This window comes from Cervus canadensis, chromosome 22 (genome assembly GCF_019320065.1).
Source record: "Cervus canadensis isolate Bull #8, Minnesota chromosome 22, ASM1932006v1, whole genome shotgun sequence".
In the NCBI taxonomy this organism is placed as follows: domain Eukaryota; kingdom Metazoa; phylum Chordata; class Mammalia; order Artiodactyla; family Cervidae; genus Cervus; species Cervus canadensis.
Genome location: NC_057407.1, coordinates 6,062,591 through 6,083,960, shown reverse-complemented (window position 1 = coordinate 6,083,960; position 21,370 = coordinate 6,062,591). Strand labels below are relative to the sequence as shown.

At 54.0% G+C, this 21,370-nt stretch overlaps 1 protein-coding gene across 17 annotated transcripts in view; it reads right to left on the bottom strand.

Moving 5' to 3' along the window:
- The window catches only part of ATP2B2 (ATPase plasma membrane Ca2+ transporting 2), a 365,670-nt gene that overhangs the window by 141,685 nt on the left and 202,615 nt on the right, over nt 1-21,370 (bottom strand). Inside the window, exon 1 of one of the 17 annotated variants that reach the window (XM_043442916.1) lies at nt 14,536-14,670. The exons of the other annotated variants lie outside the window; for them this stretch is intronic. The gene's annotated coding sequence lies outside the window, so the exon portion shown is untranslated. Of the gene's footprint in view, nt 1-14,535; nt 14,671-21,370 lie in introns of those variants that run through there. 17 annotated transcript variants of the gene reach the window in all.

Here is a 21,370-nt window from a genome sequence, read left to right as displayed (position 1 = left end):
GGCTCTGAACAGACTCACAGGAAGGAAGCTGCACGGGGAGGAGGTGAGTGGGCGTGAGAACAAGGGGCGGCCGCTGGGCACTCACCGGGCCTCCCACCTGCCGTCGCGGCAGCAGAGGGAAAAAGTGAAAAGACAAAATCGGAACGAGGTGCAATCAAGTTCACTGTCCTCACCGTCGCCCCAGCTCATCACTAGAGACTCGACTGTGCAGGAAATCAGAGAGGCCTTGGGGGCGGGGCGTGGTCTGCAGGGGTCACAACAAAGCTTCTGCACACTCTCAGGCTGTCCGGTAAAGTCTGACGCTTTGCGACCCTGTGGACTCTAGCTACCAGGCTCCTCTGGCTGTGGGATTCTCCAGCAAAAATACTGGAGTGGTATTCTGGAGTTGCCATGCCCTCCTCCAGGGGATCTTCCCGATGCAGGGATTGAACCTGAGTCTCCTGAATCTCCTGCACTGCAGGTGAATTTGTTACCGCTGAGCCGCCAGGGAAGCCCCCCGCATGCTACAAGGCCACTTTTATTCTGTCCTGTGTCTGATGTTACCACCCACAGACCCTTGCAGAAGGCCCCTCTAGCTGGTGGGCTAGGGTCGGGGGGAGGCACCTTGGCCATTTAATGGCCACCTAGGAGGGGTCAGGCACCATGCATTTGTTCAAGGGCACAGACCTGGACTCTGATTTGAGATCAGCTACTTCCACACGGCCTTGGGCACATCGTTGCCTTGCTCTGAGCCTCGGTTTCTTCATCTGCAAGATGGGGACATTTCCATGTGTGTGCCCAGGCTTTGGGGGAGGTGACGTGTGACAACATCTGTGACACATTGAGCAGAGTCCCTGTCCCACAACTGTCTCCTTCATCTCCCAATGGCTGTCAGAGCAGTGTCGATGCTCCCATTTTACAGACAGGGAAACGGAGGCTGAGAGAGGCCCAGACCACAGAGCTAGGATGGACAGCGCTGATGACTAGGAGCATGTATGTCTCCAAGGCCAAAGGCCCCTCCCTCTACAATGCCCCATGCATTCTCTTACTTGTCATTCAGTTGGTAGATTCTGGGGCCGCGAGTTGGATGCTGGGGACTCAAGGGTGATTCGAGCGAAAGCGCCACCCTCTGGGGGTCAAGCTGCCCACCACCAACTACTTCATACCCCTCCCTCCTGCTCAGAGAAACTGGGGGTGAGAGGGTGGGGTAGGAACTCTCAACCATACAGGAGGAGAAATAGTTTGGGAATTCCCAGCTCACAAGCCCGGTTACTCCTTCTAGGACCAGGCAAGCAGTTAGGGTTACTCCTCTGAATCTCAGTTTCTCCATCTGCAAAACTGCATAAATTATGTCTCCCCCTGAAGAGAACCAGAGGGCAAAGCAGAAAAGCATTTGGGTAGCCTTGGCACCCTTGCAGGGAGCCCCAATCAGGCTGCCTTTAGCTGAGGTCCATGTAAAGGTCCTTTGTAAAGGTCTGTGTAGATTTACTTTTTTTTTTCCTGAAGAGGAAGCCTGTGGCTTTCACCAACTTCTCAAAGCAGTCCCTGACCCTTCCGTCCCACAAAGACCCAGCTGGAATTACTATGTGGTGGGACCAAGCCAACTGCCTACTTTGCCAATGAATGTCATGTAGGAAGAGTAACAAGATGGCAGAGCCAGGAAATCCAGGGGCCTGGGCACGGTTAGAGAGAGCAAGGTTTGAGGCTGGGACCCCAGGTTTGGGGGCCTTCAGCAAGGCAAGGCTACTTGAGAATCACGCCAGTGTGGATTGAGCAGAAAGAGCTCAGATACTGGTCTTACCCAAGTAAGATGCAAAGCTAATTCTTCCAGATCAGTGAGTTCCTGTCACCTTAATTGATCAACCTCTAGGATCAGAGGAAATGAGATTTCATCTGACTCCTCCATTAGCCCCGGGGATGGGCATGAAGGCGGCAGTGCAGTGCAGAGAGCTCTTGTCACAGATGCACCCCAAATCTGGCCAGAGAAGCAGATGGATGGTATAAGCCACAGCCCAGTGAGACGGCACTCAGAGAAGATACCTTGAGAAGATACTCAGGGGTTCATCTGCTTGGACATCCACAGCTAGACCCATTCCAGAAGTGACCCAAAGACACTTATTCTAGACTGGCGGGTCATAAAGTGGGTGACCCCACTGGGGCCCCCAAGGGCAGACTGTAGCTGGAAATATCAGCTGACTGCAGGGGTCTCACATGTGGTTCCTCCCACCCAGGTCTCATTAAGAACAACAACCAGCTTCGTACCTGGTCCCGCTACCCTGATGTCCCCACACCTCACACTCAACCCATCTCAAGTCCAACCTGTCAGTTTCTTCCCTACGATAAACACTTTCCTGTGTCTTTTCTGAAAATCATTTCTTACTCCAAGGTGAAGATGTTCTCCTGTGCCTTCTTCTAGAGGTTTTAGAGTTGCAGCTTTTACCTTCAGATCTATGTGCCGTCTCAACGTTTCTCATCTACTTCTCCTCCTATTGCAGTTAAATCTACGTAACACAAAATTTTCCATTTTAACCATTTTGAAGTGTACAGGTCAGTAGCATTAAGTACATTCACACTGTTGTACAACCATCACCACCATCAGTCTCTGGAACTTTTTCATCTTCCCCAACTGCAACTCTGTCCCCTCAAACACTGTCCCCCCATCCCCTCCTCCCCACCAGCCCCTGGCCCCACCATTCAACTTTCTGTACACGATTTTGACTATGCTAGGGACCTCATGTATGTGGAATCACACGGTATTCGTCCTTTTGTGCTGTATTTCACTTGGCATGATGTCTTCAAGGTTCATCCATGTTCCAGCATGTGTCAGACTTTCCTTCCTTTTTAAGGCTGAATAATATTCCATCATATGTATAAACAATATTTTGTTCATCCTTTATTCTGTTGGTGGAAATTTGGGCAGCTTCCCCCTTTTGGCCATTGTGAATAATGCTGCTATGGACATGGATGTGAAAATATCAGTTTTCAGTTCTTTTGGGTATATATCCAGGAGCAGAACTGCTGGATTGTATGGTTACTCTATGTTTAATTTTTTGAGGAACCACCATACAATTGCTTATAGCAGTTATACAACTTTGCATTTCCATTAACAGTGCACAAGGGTCCCAATTTCTCTACATCCTTGCCAATTTTCTGTTTTATTTTAAGAGCCATCCTAATGGGTGCGAAGTGAAATCTCATGGTGGTTTTGATTTGCGTTTCCCTAATGATTAGTGATGTTGAGCATTTTTGCATGTATTTATTGGCCATTTGCATATCATCTTTGGAGAAATGTCTATTCAAGTCCTTTGCTCATTTTCAATTGGGTTGTTTGGCTTTTTTTTTTTTTTTGGTTGAGTTGCAGGAGTTCTTAATATAAATCCCTTATCACAGATACCATTTGCAGGTATCTTCTCTTACTCCATGGATCATCTTTTCACTCTGTTGATAGTATCCTTTGCTGCATAAAACTTTGTGAGTTTGGTGAAGTCCAGTTTAACCAGTTTTTCCTTTTGTTGCTTATCCTTTTGTTTTGGAACTAAGAAATAATTACCAAAAACCTCCCCCACCACTCTGCTTTCTTCTCCCTCAGTTCCGTGTGTGCTTGATGTGAGATAGGAGTTCCTATCTGAAATCCAAGCCTTAAACTTCTCCACCCCCATCTCATTCTCCCCAGGATTCACCGTCCCCAGCAAAGGCCTCATCTTCTCTCCAGGTGGGCAGCTCAGAACGCAAGAGTGACCCTGTCACTTTCCTCTCTATCATCCAAGTCCTGTCAGTTTTGCCCTTCCAGTATTCTTGCCTGGAGGATCCCTTGGGCAGAGGAGCTTGGGGGTCTACGGCCCATGGGGTCGCAAAGAGTCGGACACAACTGAAGCAACTTAGCACGCACATTTCCTTGAAGCCACTCACCGCACTGCGCCTCCACAGCCCCTGCTCTAAGTCTTTCTCACCTCTTGTTTGGGTGACTGCAGGAGCCTCTCCACTGGCCTCTCTCCTTCCACTTGGAAAAGCAATCCTGTTTATACCACATCCTCCTCATCTTGTTCTTAGGATAAAGACAGAAGTCCTCACTGTGATCTCTGAAGCCCCAGGTGGCCCACCCCAGGTCCCCCAGCCCCACCCAACACCCCATTCTCTCACCGTCTCTGCTGCGGCCACGCCGCTAACTCTTCCCACCAGGCCTTTGTCTGTTCTGTTCCCTTGCCTGAATGCTAATGCTGTTTCCACCCCAGGAGCGACCGGCAAACTCCCACTCATCCTCCTACACTCTGCTCAACCCCACCTCCTCGTGGGGCCCTTCCCAGACTCACCTACCACGCACTCTGGTTGTGTTCTATATGCATTCCTGTGACTGCTGGATTAATGTTCGACACTAGACCACTGACAGCAGGGCCCGTGTCTGTTTTTTAATCACTGTTACACATTCCTAAGGCCTGCACACTGTGAGTACGTAGTAGATCATCTGTGAATCATTTAGGAATAAAGGAAAGAAAGAAGGGAGGAAGGGAGGGAGGGAGGGTGGATGCTTGGAGTGAAAAGATAGATTGCCTTGCTTTATAAGATTCTTTCTAAAATGGGAAGCTATGATACTCATCATTTCCGGAGGGCAGGGGGGAGCACTCACTTTGAACTTATTATGCATGACAAACACATGCAGGCCCTTTCTCAGCCTCATTTTCGTCATCCATAGAGTGGGGATTACAACATTCCCTTCTAAGACTGTCATATTAGAAGAGATGACGTATGTGAAAGCACTGAGCCCCAAACAAGAGCTCCATAGATGACCTTGAGAGCAGCCATGCTCCCAGACCCAGTCACTCTCCTAGGTTCTCTGTGCCTTAGTCTCTTCACTTCATTAGTTGCCAGATTTGGGCATGGACACATCCCTAGAATGATACATGGAGACCCAAGCCCCTTTTGAAGCATGCAATCTTTGGAAACTGCCCCCAGGTACATGCCTGGGAGGCTTAACTCAGATACACTTTGATCTAGCCATACCTGAAGCCCAGTAAGAGCAGAAACCTTAGAAAAAATGCTCATGACTCATCTGCTTGAACATTTGTTTTTTTGTTGCTATTGAAACTTTGGAAATGGCATGAGACTCACTCTAGCCTGGTGAGTCAGAGGTGGGTGGGCCCACACTGGGCCCACTGCCCACTACAAGCCTAGATGCTGGGCAACTCTTCTCTTGCATGGGACTTGAGTAAGTCTCCCTGGTAGGCAGGGCAGACCCCCTGAACTGCCCTTAGGCACCAAGAAGAGGCCAGGCCAGGCCAGGTCCTGAGAAGCTCTGGGGCCTACCTAGGACCCTGATGTTGCTCACAGGGGATACGTCCTGCCATGGACCCAGCAGTGAAAGAAGGGGCAATGAAGGGCCATGGCTGAATTAGGGGCTTCCTCAATTCTGGGCCTCCTGCTGTCTGCTGGGTGGGCTGCCTGGCCCCTCAACTCTCCTTTCCTCAAGCTGAGGAAGGGGGCTCCGGGCTCCAGGCTCAGTGGGCCCCTAACTGGGACTCCTCCTGCTCAGGGGGCTCATGCCATCTGGGGAAACAGGCCCTACCTCTAGGGGCTGCCTGCCGTCCTGTCCCTGACACAGAGCTCCCTCCCATACCCCAGTCCCTTCAGGCCTGAGACTCTTGCAAGTCTCTCCCAGGGACCCTACTCCCATCTCTACCCCAGGCTTGTCCAGGCTTTCTCCCAAGTGCTCCCCTCCCCAACTCCCGGTCCATCTCCTTCCCTCTACCTCTACATCCATCACGAAGGCACACCTGGATGACCACGCTAGCCTCCTCATCGATTTCCCTGCTAATCCCTTGCTCTGACAATTTCTTCACCACACCACAACAAGACTGACAATTCCTAAAACATAAACTGGATCAGGTCACTTCCCTGTTTAAAACCTTCTATGGCTTCCAGTACACTCAGAATGAAGTCCAAAGTCCAGACTCTACAAGGCTGGACCCAGGTGCTCTGTCTGCAGATGGCTCCCTTCCCCTCCCACATATTTCTCTCTCATGATCTCCGCCCAGCCTGCTCCCATCTGCCATGCTGGACCTTACAGCAGAGCATCTTTTTTTTTTGCAGTTACAGACACATAGGTCATCTAGCTGGGGCTGCTGCGACCTTCTTGAGAATGACAGTAACAGAGATGCAAAGCAGAGATGACGAATGAGAAAAGTCGTTTGAGCACCAGGATACAGCCATACCTGAAGTCAACATGTCTTTTTTTTTTTTCTTAAGTTAACTTGAGCTGACGTTTATACTACTTGCTTCTGAAAGGAGCCCCAATTAATTCGACTGGCCAGCCCTTCCTCGCCCCACCCCCATCTCCTCTTTTGTTCCTCCGCCATGCCAGCTCTCTCCCACCTTAGAGCTTTTCCCCATGTAGTTCCCTGTTCACCCACACATCTCACCCCCCAGGTCCCTGCTCAAACGTCACCTCCTTAGAGAGGCCTGCCCTGCCCACCTCATCAACACCCCCTACACTGATCATCACCCCCTACTCCCTTACTCTGGGTTATTTTAAAAAATAACTGTTTCAACCACCATGAACATTATGTGTTTACTTACTGTCTGTCTCCCTCCACTAAGCTTTAAACCCCACTAGGGTGGGGACTGTGTTAGGATGTCCCACTGTCCTGCTTAGTTTGAGAATGGGGGAGGGGGGTGTTGCTTTCTAAGATGCAGGACTTCTATTTCTAAGGTCAGAATGTCCTGGACAATTTGATCACCCTCGACTGCTCAGTTGGTTTCCTATAAAACCCCACTTCTCAGACCAGGGCTGGCACACAGTGGATAATCAGGACACAGTTGAGTGGGTAAATGGATGCCAGCCCTGGGCCAGGCGGTGCCACGCTGTATTTATGGGCACTGTTTCGTTTCATCCTCATGACCAGCCTGGGAGGTGGGCTCTATTATCCCCATTTTACAGATGAGGAGCCTGAGGCTTGGGCAGCTTGCCCAGGCCACACAGCTGGGGAAGCAGGACTGGAGGCCACCTGGAAGTCAAGCCCTTCACTGTACTGCCGTGCACACCCCCCCGTCACAGCCTGCTCTGCTGATGCCAGCTGACCCTCAGCCCCTGTTGCCCAAACAGCCGTGTCTGGGCCCAGAGCGGCTCAACCCCTCACCTCACCCTACCCAGGGGGGTCAGAACTAACCCAAGGGCAACCTGCTCTCGGCCAGGCTGGTGGTGAGAGGAAGGAGACGGGTGCAATGCAGGGGCTGGAGTTGAGCTGCGCTGAGACCAGAACCCAGCGTGTGGTGACGGCTGCCCTGACCTGTGCATCCCCAGGCACTTCCGGTCCAGAGCCCCCCGGCTCCGGATCTTCCTGTCAATCACAGCTGCTTTTGCAGCTGGTTCTCAGCTCTGTGACTTCTGCCCACCCACCGGGGCCTAAAGCATCCTTCCCACCACAGTCAATAGAAAGGCCCCTCTGCCATCGCAGACTCGCTGCCCTCCCTGCCCCCCAACTTGCCATCAGAATCAGGGGAACAACACTGAGGGGTGGGGCAATGCTTTCCCCAGGCCAACGAAACTCTCATCTGATCCCCACAGGCAACCCTGGTAACAGGTGCTCTTTCTCATCTCCATTTCGTGGATGAAGAAACAGAGGCCCAGAGGGGCGAAGTCACCTGCCCCAGGTGACACAGCTCAGAGAGACAGAGTCAGGGCTGTCTCCCAAGCTCACTCACTATCTATCTATTCTATGATGGAGATGATCTGAGGCTCTGCTGTTCACAGAGCCAGGCATTTCCCACACGCTATTTATCATTGCAACTTTGTGCGGTAGGTATGTCTGCTATTTAGTCGTTCAGTTGTGTGTGACTCTTCGCGACCCCATGGACTGTAGCCCGCCAGACTCCTCTGTCCGTGGACTCCTCCAGGCAAGAGCACTGGAGTGGGTTGGTATGATCCAATTCTCCAGGAGTGGTAGGTACAATCGTGTCCATGGTTTGGAAGTCGGACAGCACAGGAGTGAAGGGATTGACCAAGGTCCCGTGGTCCCCATGTTTCCTGGTGAAGCCCGTCCTGCCGAATTGCTTGTCTCCCTCCTCTCCTTCCACCCTACCCACCCACCTGTGCGCCTGTCTCACCGCCGATCAGCACTCACTGACTGATGGTGATGTCGACACCAACCCCAGCATGCGCAGAAGGATGCCCTGAGCTGCAGCGCTGTCTTGGCTCCCGGCCCAGAACAGCTGGAAACCCCTTCCGGAGAGGCTGCCCGGACGTCGAACCACGATCTCCTGGGTCCTCCCAGTGATCTACTTGGGAGTCTCTCGCTGGGGAGTTCTTCCTGGGATCTAATCTGCTCTCCCCCTGCCTGGCCGCCAAGGAGTTGTTTTTTCATAACAAAGTGGGGCAGGAGAAGGGCCATGGGAGGTTCTCATAATTCCATCGTTGGAAATTTCCACGGTGGTGGAAAAGACCTGCTGGCCACTCTCCAAACACCTCTCCTGAAAAAACTTCCAAACCCAAATGGCTGGACTGGGCCTGCTGCAGTCCTGGCAGATGCTGGAGCCGCCCGCGGGTAGGGCCCCGGGCCAGCATGTGGGCATTGGCCCCCGGCGTGGAGCTGGGCATCGGAGGCCCAGGACTCAAGGAAAAATGGGGAGCTTTTCCTCTTGGAGGGATGTGTGGAAGAACAAAGCCGTCACTCCCCCGGGAGCCAGTCACAAGCCTGGAGTCCGTTTCCCCTGCCACCCACGTTCTGTGTGACCTCGAGCGGTGACTAGACCTCTCGGAGCCCAGTTCCTCCCCTGGGAAAGCAGGCAGCGGGCGGGCAGCTCTTTAAGGTCTGAAACACGTGGTGATGTGTGGCTGGCTCCGACACTGGGTCTCCTGAGTTCTGAGGCCAGGAAGGGAGCGGAGAGACTGAACCCATGGGAACTCTTGAGCAATCTAAAGGGCCCAGAGGGGAAAAAAGGACCCACAGCTCCTGGAGGGTGGGAGCTCGTGGGTGAGATGGCAGCCTCCTCACCGCCCAGCTACTCTCTGCCTCTCCCACGGGCACGCGGTTCGCCCAGCTGCCTTCTGTGAAAGGATGGGAAAGACAGGGGGGTCTGGACAAAGGTGAGGAACCTGGGGACGCCCCCTCCCCGCCCACGTCCATCCCTGGGGGTCTCGGTGGGCATTCTGAGCTCTATACACCCACCCACTGCAGCCGCTACCCGCTGCTGCCTTGGTGGTTCCTGCCCGCCGTCCCCAGGTGCCCCACTCCCCGCTCTGCCCTCGCTCCCCTGCTGGGCTGACCAGGCCCTCAGCCTGTCCTGCAGAGGCCCCAGGGCCCCAACTCCCTGCTATGTATGGTAGAAGAGGGGGCAATGACCCAGAGGATCACCTCTCCCTCCCCCTGCCTGCAACCTCTCCTCCCAATTCAGGCAACCCCCTTACACGTCAAGGCCCATCGGCAGCCACGGCCTCCGCCAACAGCCTAGGAAGAAGCCCCGCAGGTTAGGGACAGTGGCAACTTCCTGAGCAGACCTGGGTTTTTGCCCTCCTAGGCAGACACCTTCACAGCTCAGAGTCTATTTCCTCAGCCATGAAGTGGGGGTACGGCCCCGGCCCTTCCACTGTCGTCCTGAGGGTGGGAATGAGAATGAGCTAGCAGCGCTGGGCCCAGAGGCTGGCCTGGAGCGGATCCTAGGCAGACCTGACCTGGGTGGACCCCCTCTGTGAAAGTGCCTGGGTCAGGACCCAGTTAGAAAAGGCGGTGGGGCGGTGAGGTGAGAGGACGGAGGTGTTAGGAGGCCAGCTGGCCACTGTCATCCCTGCCATCATAGAAGTACTGTCTGCTTTTTAAACTGAGCACTTAGTATGTGCTGGGCTTCCCAGGTGGTGGTAGCGGTAAAGAACCTGCCTGCCAATGCAGGAGATGCAGGAGATGCAGGTTCGATCCCTGGGTCGGGAAGATGCCCTGGAGGAGGAGATGGCTCCCCAGTCCAATATTCTTGCCTGGAGAATCCCACGGACAGAGGAGCCTGGCGGGCTGCAGTCCATGGGTCCGCTTCCATGCCAGGCTGTGAGGTTAGGGCTTTGTGCAGCTCCCTCACTAAAGTCCTGCCTGGAAAGGCTTACCAGCTCATCTCACAGCTGCTGAAACTAGGCTCAGAGTGGTGAGGTCACCTGGCTGGTGGGTGACACGGCCAGGGCCTTCACCCTGAGCCGTGCGCTGACGAGGGTGCAGGCGGGGAGCAGGGGGATGACAGGGGGCTTAAGAGAGGAGGCAAGCGATGGTTTTGTGCCCCCTTCCCCTGCGGCAGCTCAGGGCACATCTAGCACAGCCGCCTCCTGGCTGGGTGAACCCTCAACAGGCTCCCCTCCTGCCTCCAGCCCCTTTGCTTCCAGCTCATTTCCTCGTGTCTAAAGCAGGCCCTTGCGATGACAGCAAAGAAACTGAATTTACTCTGCCTGTCTCCACATTTTCTCCAGGGATGGATAGGGATGCGGGTGGAGCGGGATTGGGAAGAGGAGGCTTGCCCACCCCCACTGCCCACTCCACAGGGTCACAGAGGCCGGGCTGTGGACTCCTGTCTTGGCCTGCTTGCTTCCCTGGTCCCCGGGCCAGTCCCTTAGCTCAGGATCAGCTCTCAGAGCCTGGGAGTTGGGAGGTCAGTCTGCAAGGGTGCTGTGTGCAAATGGCAGGGGAAGGCCTTTGCAGAAGCTTCTGGCAGAACCTCTGCCTCTGGAAATGGGGCTGAGAGGTGGCGAATGAGATGAGGGGGGGTGCAAAGATGCACAGGGCAGGGCCCACATCAGCATTCTGCAACCCCACCTGCGTCCCACCATTTCCCCATCAGGGCCCTTCTGTGGGTGCCCACTGATCATGTGTGGGACTCGGTCATGCGGATGTGGGTTCGAAACCTGCTCTGTCACTTACTAGCTGTGCATCTCAGTTTCTCTATCTGTGAAATTGGAATTTCCTCAAGAACTGCTCAGAACTGTTGCAAGGGTTGAATCGAATGAGAACCTCTTCCCATACGGCAGCCAAAGGGGACTGTATGTGTGTCTCACCCCTGCTTAAGACCCTTCAGTTGTCATTCAGTCCCTAAGTTGTGTCCGACTGTTTGTGACTTCATGGACTGTAGCACGCCAGGCTTCCCTGTCCTTCACCATCTCCTGGAGTTTGCTCAGACTCATGTCCATTGAGTCGGTAACGCCATCCAACCATCTCATCCTCTGCTGCCCTTTTCTTCTGCCCTCAATCTTTCCCATTCTCAGGGTCTTTTCCAATGAGTTGGCTCTTTGCATCACATGGCCAAAGTATTGTAGCTTCAGCATCAGTCCTTCCAATGAATATTTAGGACTGATTTTCTTTGGGACTGATTGGTTTGATCTCCTTGCTCTCCAAGGGACTCTCAAGAGTCTTCTCCAGCCCCACAGTTCAAAAGCATCCATTCTTTGGCACTCAGCTTTCTTTATGGTCCAACTCTCACATCCATACATGACTACTGGAAAAATCATAGCTATAGGACCTTTGTCAGCAAAGTAATGTCTCCACTTTTTAACATGCTGTCTAGGTTGATCATAGCTTTCCTTCCAAGGAGCAAGCATCTTTTAATTTCATGGCCACAGTCACCATCTGCAGTGATTTTGGAGCCCAGGAAAATAAAGCCTCTCACTGTTTCCACTGTTTCCCTATTTGCTATGGAGTGATGAGACCAGGAGACATGATCTTAGTTTTTCGAATGTTGAGTTTTAAGCCAGGTTTTTCACCCTCCTCTTTCACCATCATCAAGAGGCTCTTTAGTTCCTCTTTGCTTTCAGGGCAAGGATCAAATCCAAACTTCATTCCATGACCTATAAGGCCCCTACAATCCGGTCCCTTACTTCTTCTTCTGCCTCATCCACCTCTCCGCCCTCTGAACACTCTACCGCAGCCTCCTGGCCTCAATCTCTGAACACGCCTCTATCTCTGAACCTGCCTCGCTCCTTCCTGCCTCAGGGCCTTTGGACGTGCTGGCTCCTTTGTTGGGATTACTCCTCCCCCAGATGGCGGTACAGCCAGGTATTTATCGTCTCAAACGTCACCTCCTCAGTGAAGGTCTCCCTGACCATCCTACTCAAGCTGCCCACGTGGCCCCCTCAACTGCCCTGTTAATTTTCTTACAGTGGTAACCCTCACCACTGTCTGGAATTGTTTATTTATTAGTGAGACCTGCCCTGTGTTGTCACCACTGTATTCCCACTGCCTCAAAACAGTGCCTGGCATGGAGCAAAAGTTCAAGAAATACTTGTTAAGTGAATGAATATGTAATGAACCTGAAACACCGTGGGCATTAAATGCATGCTGGTTCCTTTCCCTTTACTCATTCCCAGCATAGCCTTTCCTCCCAGGCAAGTGCACATGTATCGTTCAGTCACAACACACCCCCCTGGCGTGCTGCAGTCCATGCGGTCTCCAACAGTCAGACACAACCCCCCAACCCCAAGTAAATATCCAGATGAAAGCAAAGAATGCAACTTTCAAACAAGAAAACTCTGAGCTGGAAGGAGGATGCTAAGGTTTGCCTGGCTTCCTGCAGGGTCCCCACTGAGGCTACAGGAAGTCCAGGTCTCTGGAAAGAGCGGAGAGCAGCCCTTTCCTTCTCAGCATGAAGCTGGGGGGGCCACTGAGCCCCAAGAGTAACTGCACCTTCTCTCTGGTTCTGAGACACTCCCTCCCCACCCCGTGCAGGGTGAGAATGTGTCCTGTGGGCAGAGACCGTGTCCAGTTCATTCAGACCAGGCCCCCAGTGCCCTCATGGAGCAAATGCTCAGAGAACACTTGTAAGTATAAATGAATTAGGACAGAGGATTGGACAGCAGGAGACAGAAAGGATTGATAAATCAGTGTCCACAGGGGTTACCAGCTTGGGACAAGATGCCAGACACTGCCCAGTGCCGCCTTCTAAGAGTGCCTCCATCAGTCCTCATGTTCCATCATGCCCCTGCTCAAGAACCTGCAGTGGCTCCCACCGCCTCTGAGAAAGTTTGGATTTCTTAGCCTGGCATTTGAGGCCTGTCTCCTTTCCTCTCCCCCTGCTTGCATGCATGCATGCATCCATCCTTCCCCTCTAGCTGCCCATCCACCCATCTGCCTGACTGTCCATCCATCCATCCCTCTGTCCTTCCACCTATCCACCCGCCTACCTGTACTCTTTCCTCCCTCTCTCCATTCTTCCACCCAGATGTCCACGCACCCATCCATCCTTTCATGCAACATTGACTAAGTGGGTCCCAGGTTCTAGACAGCGTGCTAAGTGCTGGGGTTAACCTAGATCTTCAACTCTTTAATAAACCTATTGCACCAAATATCGATCTGCAGATCCTATCTGCTCTACCTTCAAGACACAAATGTGACATGTCTCATCACTGTCATGGTCTCTACCCTGGGCTGAACCACCGTCTTCTCGCAGCGTGCTCACTGCGAAGACCTCCTCCCTGATCTCCCTGCCTCTCATCCCCCCACTCCACCCCAGCCTGTTCTAGACACACAGTCAGAGATGAATCAAGTCCTCTTGTATTCAGAACCTTCCTGTGGTTCCTGCCACTCTCTGAGGAAAACCTAAAGTCCCTGAATGGCCCACGAGACCCTACGTGATCTGTACCCCTCCTCCACCCATTACCTCTCCAACCACATCCCCCACTGCCCCTCGCTCACTCCCCTCCACCCCACCGGCTTCCTCACTGTCTCTGAATCCACTGAGCATGCACTCACCTCAGGGCCTTTGCACTGGCTACTCCTGCTTCCCCAGACAGCCACAGAGCTCCCTCAGGTGTCTGCCCAAACGCCACCTTCTCAGGGAGGCCTTCCCTGGCCCCATGCTTGAAACCACCCTCTTCATCTTCCTGTCTTTCCCTCATTTCTCTCCGTCCACGGACCACTCTCCGACACGCCACCCACTTGCATCTTTGTTTATCGTCTATCTCTGCCCCCTCAGGCAGTGAACGCATCCGTGTTTTCCCAATGTGGCCTCTGGAGTGCCCGGCACACAGCGCATCCCGCATGGTGTTTGCGGACTGAAGGAACGCCGACCTTTAGGTATGGGTGGAGACTTGCATTTTATGAAGGACTTTCACATTCTTTTCATCAGTGATCATAATCTGATGATTGTCTTTGTTCATAACCAACCCTCTCAGCTCTCATTAAACAGATCCACAGGTTCTCCCTGACCTGCTTGCCCTCTCACCAACTCTGTCCCTTTCCAAAGGGCCCCAGTGACCCCGCTGTCGGCAGGGACCCAGTGTGACCTCCCATTTTCTGCCCCCTGAAGCCCCCAAGCCTTGTGAGCTCGCCCTGCCTCCTCTCCCCAGAACCTGCCCCTGATTCGCCCAAACGCCTGTCCGGCCTCCAGCCTCTTCTCTGCAACCCGTTATCCTCATGAGGGCCATGGAATTTTCCCAAGGGGCCCATCTGGCCACATCTCTCCCCAGCTTCACACCTGCCCTCAGCCTGGCCCTGCCACCTCTCTCGCTCCCCACCCCGCCCGCTGCCTTCTGCTCTGGCCGCTGTTGGCGTCTCCGCCAGCTCAGACTATGCCTTTGCCTGGGGCGCCCTCCCCACCTCCTACCTTCCTTCCAGCTGGCTGGCTCTCATCCACCCTTCCGCTCGGTTGCGGCCGGCCGTGTGGGGCCCTCTTGGGGCTGCTCCCTGACAGCACCGGCGAGCGGCCGCCTTCCCCGGGCACCGCATCCCCTCGCCAGGCTGTGAGCCCCTGACTGGTCTGCAGTGGCCGGTGTCCCCGCGAGGCCAAGCACTCAGGGGCTGGAGGCCACTGGCCTCACGGTTAGGCTCGGAGCGCTGGAGCCAGCCTGCTGGCTGGGTGCCCTTGGGCAGGTCACTGTATGTCTGGGGACCTCACTCCCTCTTTTGTAAAGTGGGGGTAATGATTGCCAGAAGGATGCTGTATTCAGCGAATCCCCCACAGCACTTACAGCAGAGTCTAGATGCGAGTCAGTTGACAGCATTCAGATGGAGAAACCCGAGGAGGGAAGGAGCCCAGGGCCCTGGCACCTGGCTGCCGTGGGTGGGGGCTGACACCGGACCAGAGGATCACCTTGACCTGTACCTGCCCTCAGAGGATCACCTTCTTCTTATTAAGAAGCCTCTACTTGCTTCAGCAGATTTTTAAAAACATGTCTTATTTGCTTTGGGGGTGAGAAGCGTCTTTTCAGGTTTGCGGTTAATGCCCTTCGTTTTTCTCTCCTTCTGACCTTTGTGCCTGTTATTCTGATTTCACCTCCTGCCTTTGTTTGCATGTGGCTTTTTTTAGCCAACCTTTTGCATCCAACCTTTTTATTTGAGCTCAGGCTCCCTGCTCCTCCTCTGGGTCTCAGGGCAATGAAGTCTCTGGTTGGGGCAGGGGCGATGATGCCAGTCCACACTGTCCACATCAAGGGGGAAGGGGAGGGGGGAGCACGAACCCCGGGCGCACGTTTGGGGCCAGCTTGTGCTGGGCACTGCGCGTGTGAGGCGCTGGGGGCACAGAGACGGTGCACCACAGCGGGTGGGTGGCAGGGCTAGCAGCTGCCAAGCCCCTGTCACCTGCACTAGCCTCTGTGCCCTTCAGAGACTGCCCGGCCACCAGGATGGCCACAGCGCCCTAAGGGACACAGCAAAGCCACAGTACAAACAAACCGATTCCAAAGAGAAGAAGCAAACTCCGTCCGAATTTAGATCTACCAGTATGTGAATATCTAAGCATGGGAGGGAAATAGCAAATTGCCAGATTTCCCCAAACCTAAGTCAAATTGTAAGGTGCACCCCAATCTTACGTACCACTAAGGGGGGGGCGGCTTCCCAGGTGACTCAGCAGTAAAGAATCTGCCTGTCAGCGCAGGAGATGCAGGTTCGATCCCTGGGGCAGGGAGGAGGACATGGCAACCCACTCCAATATCCTTGCCTGGAGAATCCCACGGACAGAGGAGCCTGGAGGGCTATAGTCCATAGGGTCGCAAAGAGTTAGGTAGACGGAACGACTGCGCATACACACACAAGTCAAATTGTAAGCTGGACCACAATCTTATGTACTATTAAAGAGGGCTTCCCAGGCAGCTCAGCGGTAAAGAATCCACCTGGCAATGCAGGAGAAGCAGGTTCAATACCTGGACTGGGAAGGTCCCTCTGGAGAAGGAAATGCCAACTCACTCCAGTATTCTTGCCTGGGAAATCCCATGGACAGAAGAGCCTGGTGGGCTACAGTCCATAGGGTCACAAAGAGTTGGATGGGACTTAGTGACTAAACAGCAACAAAGAAGGGAAAAGAACTTCCAGCATAAAACTATACCATGATTCAGGTTTTTTTTTGTTTGTTTCTTTTTGTTTTTGCAGGTTATGGTGTATACCTGAAACCAGCACAATATGGTAAATCAACTATACTTGAAAAACAACTAGAAAACGATAATGTGTTATCAATTCTATATGTACAACACGTATCCCTTTCTCAGGGCCGTGAAACTATGCATCCTAAAAGCTACAAAACAGGGTATGGACAGTGGTTACATCTGGTGACTGTGGGATGTGTAGATACAGACCCTTCTGTATCATTCTGTCTGTTTCAGTAAGCAAACCATTATTTTTGTAATGCAAATGACTGCAGTTTAAAAAAAAGGAAATTGGTTTTTGGAGCGGTTGCCGCCTGGTTTCTTTTCCGGGCACCCCATCGGTTGGGGACACATTAATTGGCAGCTCCGGGTTCCCTGCTGGGGGAGACAGTTGGGAGGGGACAGGTAAGTGTCAGGCATGCACTTTTCAGAGCTTGTCCCAGGCGGGTCTAATCAGCAGAAATTTCCCTTTATTAAGGCCTGGCCCCCAAACCCATCATTAAAGGCTCTTCAAGTCTGAACGTACACAGTGGAGCCACAAACAACGCGACAAAGCCTAATTTCTCAGAGAGCGGGGCAGCCGGGGGCTCTTCCTCCCGCACCGTCCTCTGCTAAGTCCGCCTTGCTGCATCACTGCTACCTGGCGTCAGATCATTCAAAGACCTGGCAGTCTGCTTACTGCCCTCTCTCCAGTTAGAACGCAAACAGAAGGAGGCCACTCATTGCTTTTGTCTCATTTGGGGCTGCACCTCTCTCTCTCTCTCTCTCCCCGCCCCGTCCCTGTTCCATCTACTAAAGGCAGGTAGGGTGAGCATGAGGTTCCCAGGCAACCCCCACAATCTTGTCTCCCCGTCTAGTATATAGAGGGTCAAGAGTGAAGCTAAGTAAGGACACTGCTTTCCCCTTCGAAACAGCCGATTGAAACAGAAACCCTCCCCCACTGAATGGGATGGACGCACTTCCCATCTGCGGCGGGGGAGACAGACAACAAACAAGAGAATAAACACTGAAAAGACTAAGAATTGTGACAAATGCTATTAAAAGACAAGGGCCGTGACAGGGAAAGCTCCCTTTAATAGATCAGGGAGGACCTCAGTGGGTGGGGGTGGGGTGGCCCATGAGATGGAGCCTATAACAGAAAGAGAAGGGAGATGAGCAGTCTAGATCGGGGAAACATGTGCAAAGGCCCTGAGGCGGGAAAGAGGCTGATGAGTCTGAGGACTGGAAAGACCAGCAGTGAGCTAGAGGAGACACATGAGGAGCGAGGGGTGTGATGAGGGGCCCACAGCCCGTGGGAGGAGTCTGGGTTTCATCCTGTGCAGCATGGCGGAGGACTGCAGAGACTGAAGCAGAAAGCACCACAATCTGGTCGGTATCATTGAAAGGGTCCATCTGGCCACTTAGGGAGAACAGATGATTTGGGGAGGTGGGGGGGAGCAAGAGAGGATACGGGGGACCAGTGAGGCAGGTCACCCTTCCACACGTGTTTATTCAACAACATTCTGACGAAATTTCAGACAAACACACAAATGGAAACAAACAAGACTCATTAGCTGGAGCCTGACTCCAGAGGTCCAGGAGCTTACAGGAGGAGCGTACAACAAACGGACAGTCTTCCTGCACCTCAGGAGGCCTTGAAGGATGGCTGAAGGGTGTTCAGGGATGGACACCGTCCGGGCAAAGGCTCAGAGGTGGGGAAAGGTCGGTGTGAACAGGAGCTGTACTCCTATCTGTATTGAATGACTTGAGTACTTAGTGGATGAAATAACTAACTGAGGCGGGAGGGGTGGGAAGAAGGTGAAGCTGGAGGGAGGTGCTGGAAGGGTAGATGGGGGATAAGTCATGGTAGCGCTGAACAGGGGCCAAGGAGTCTGAGCTCCGTCTGCTTGGCAACAGTGAGCACTGAGCCCTTGCCCAGAGAGTGGCTGGCCAGATGGACGTTCTGAGCAGGGCCCCCTGGTGGCCGTGCGGGGCCAGGGAGGAGGCTGGAAGCAAGACAGGGAGAGAGGGCAAAGCCTGGCTCCCCCGCCCCATTCTGAGGATATGATTAATAATAATAAATAGCTGACACTTTATAGAGCTTCCTAAGAGTCAGGCACTGTTCTAAGCTCTTTATACCTATTAACTCACTGAACCAGCAGAAAGACTCTAGGGAAGTTGGCGCTACAACGCACTCCGGTTTGCAGGGAAGGCGATTGAGGCACAGAGAGGTTAAGTCACTTGCTCAAGATCACACAGCGAGGAAGCACTGGGGCTGGGAAGCAAGCCCATGCTCTCAGACTCCAAGAGTCCACTCCTAACCACTGCCCTTGGCTGTCTCCTCCACCTAGGATCCCACAACCCTACACTGGGGCAGAGAAAACCCTCACACAGTGCCCCTGACTGCCTGCTGAGGCCCTGAGAAAACGCCAACGCCCCCCTCAAAGCTTGAGAAGTGCCCAGCTCCCGCTCACGGCTCTATTGCTGACCTGTGAGGCCAGAGTGAGTCCCTGGACATCTCTGAGGGACACCTGAGTCTGGTCTGCAAAGCGAGGACGAGAACGCCTTCTTCACAGGATGGACAGGAGAACCGCGTGTTTCAAGCCAGGGTGATACCCCCGTGAGCGAGGAGGCACCCAGCAGGAGATGCACGGGGCCTGTGACTCACGCCTACCCTCATCTCCACGACGGCTGTGGTCACTTCCCCATTTCAGAGGTGAAAACCACGAGGCTCAGAAAGGAACAACCCACCTGGGGGACACAGCCTTTGAGCAGCAAAGCTGGGGTCTGAAATGCAGGTCCCTCAAGTGCCCAGCAGGCGCTCAGGAAAAGCAGTCACCGCTCTCGCCCAAAGGTGGGCCCAGTGCAGCTCCAGCCCTACCAGGGTCACCCGGCTGTCTCTGGGGGTGAGAACGAAGAGCAGGCCGTGCTCGACTCCTGGGGTCCAGGCCTGGCACTTCCGAGGTGTCAGCGTGCAGGGCCTCCTGAGCATCCTCTGTGCCAGGGGGCAGCTGTGTTGGGCACACAGGCTGTGTGTAAATGACCCTGTTCCTGGCTTGATGTCTGGCCCGAGGCCTCACCCTTTCCCCTGGAGGGTTTTAAGAGCTTTGGGGGTGGTGGCCAGTACCATGGACAGAGTCCTGGTGTTCTGGCTCTCACTGGGCAACCTTGGGCGACTTTGCTCTGGGCCTTGGTCCCCCCGAGTCCAATGCACACAGTAGGATGATGGGGGCAGGGGGATTGGCTTCCTCCCAGGGGTGCCCTTCTCAGCTGGGAGAGCTGGCTGGGGCTGCCACACTTCACCCAGCCCGGGTGTCCTCCTCTGTAAAGGGGTCCAGTCACGGCCACGACGGGTGAAGGGACACATGCGCGGACCGTGCTGCACCCAGAAGCCCTTGGTTAATGACGTTGTTATCAGTAATCTGAGGCTCGAGGAGGTCCCCAGGGGAAAGCTCTCAGGCCACTGGTCAGCATCAGCCTCCATTCACCTTTACCTGCCATGGCCCCACTGTCCAGCTCTGACCCTGGAGCTCAGAAATTCCTGGAGAAGCTTCTGGAGGTCCCAGGATGAGGGAAGCTGTTGGAAATCCCTCTGCCTGCAGATGTCTGGACAGACCCCGGCCTCCAAAAGGGCAAAGAAACACCCACAACCAGCCCGGACCCCAACCCCCAGTCAGTCTTCATTCTATTTCCACTGACTGAGTGTGGGGTGGCTACGGCCACGGCTCCTCCCAACACTGGCCCCATTTCATAGATGAGGAAACTGAGGCCCAGTGAGGTGCAAGGACCATGGCTGGCGAGGCCACACCTTGGGCACAGAAGATACTCATGGTCCAGCCAACAGCGGGGCATCTGCTCTCTCCTACTGCCTTCTACCTGGGGCTGCACCCGGCCTGACATGCTAAGTCCTCAGCCAATATTGGTTTTATTGATTTCTGTTCTCTTCCTTTTTCAAGATCCTCCCTCGGAGCTTGGAAACTTGAAATTGGCTGGGGGTGGGAATGGGGAGAAGCGCCTCATTTTAATCTGAAGTGAGTCATGTAAGTTGATAAATTTAGAAGTGGCCTAAAGAGCTCTTAATCTCCTGCCTTCAGATAGTTGCTAGGAAGAGGCTGGTTCTCAGCGACCTCCGCATTGCAAATATACAGGACTGCAGGGCCATGGTTGGTGCCCCCGCCCCCTCCGCCAGCAGACCCTGCTCCCCAGCCTATAGCACCTGCACCCCAGTTGCTGGGCTGTTAGACCTTCGGCCTGCCTCCTCCTCTGGAATCATCCTGGGGTGAATAGGAGCGACTGCTGTCTCAGGCTTGCTCCCAGGAAGCCCAACCTCAGATCCCCAAGGAGGTGCACACAGAGCCACAAGCTCCTTCTCTTCTAGCCCCGGCCCTTCCCTGTGACCTTGACTATCAGCAGTGTCAGGGAAATTTAGAATCTTAGACCTTTCAAGTCCCAGGGTGCCCATCTGGCTCCAAAGTCCTCGTTTCAAAGATGGGAAGCCTTGTGCCCAGGAGGGATCGTGACAAGTCCAAGGTTACCTGGAGTGTCTGTCAAGGCCCAGCTGCACCCCGGTCTCTGCTCACCCTCCTCCATCCCAGTCCATTCTGTGACCCTGGCACGGCTCGGCATCTGGACCAGCTGGCCAGCGGGGCTTTAGCTCCCTCCAGGAGGGAGCTCTGCTGCGGCAACTCTGCAGCAGTCCCCGAGAAGGCGCCCGGAGGCCAGAAGGGCTGGTAGGGAGACCCGCGGGGTGACGGGGGTGGCAGGCTCTGCGGACCTTGGGCTTGGCCCAGTTCAGCCCCTTCCCCTGCACCATGGGGAACAGGCAGAGGCATAAAGGAGGAAGAAACCACTTCTGACGGGAACCCCAACCTAGAAGACACTGCATCTGGCTGCTGTTTCTTCTTGAAACCCATCCTCCCCCAGGCAAGAATCTCGTTCTCCGTGAGAATCACAGAGTCCCAGACTGACACGGGCCAGGAAGAGACATCAGACTGGAGCCTGGAGCTGGGGTCAGGCTCCTGCTCTGGGGAAGGCCAGGTGTGTGACCTTGGGCAAACTGATGTAACACTTGGGCCTCAGCCGTTTCATCTGTAAAATGGGTGC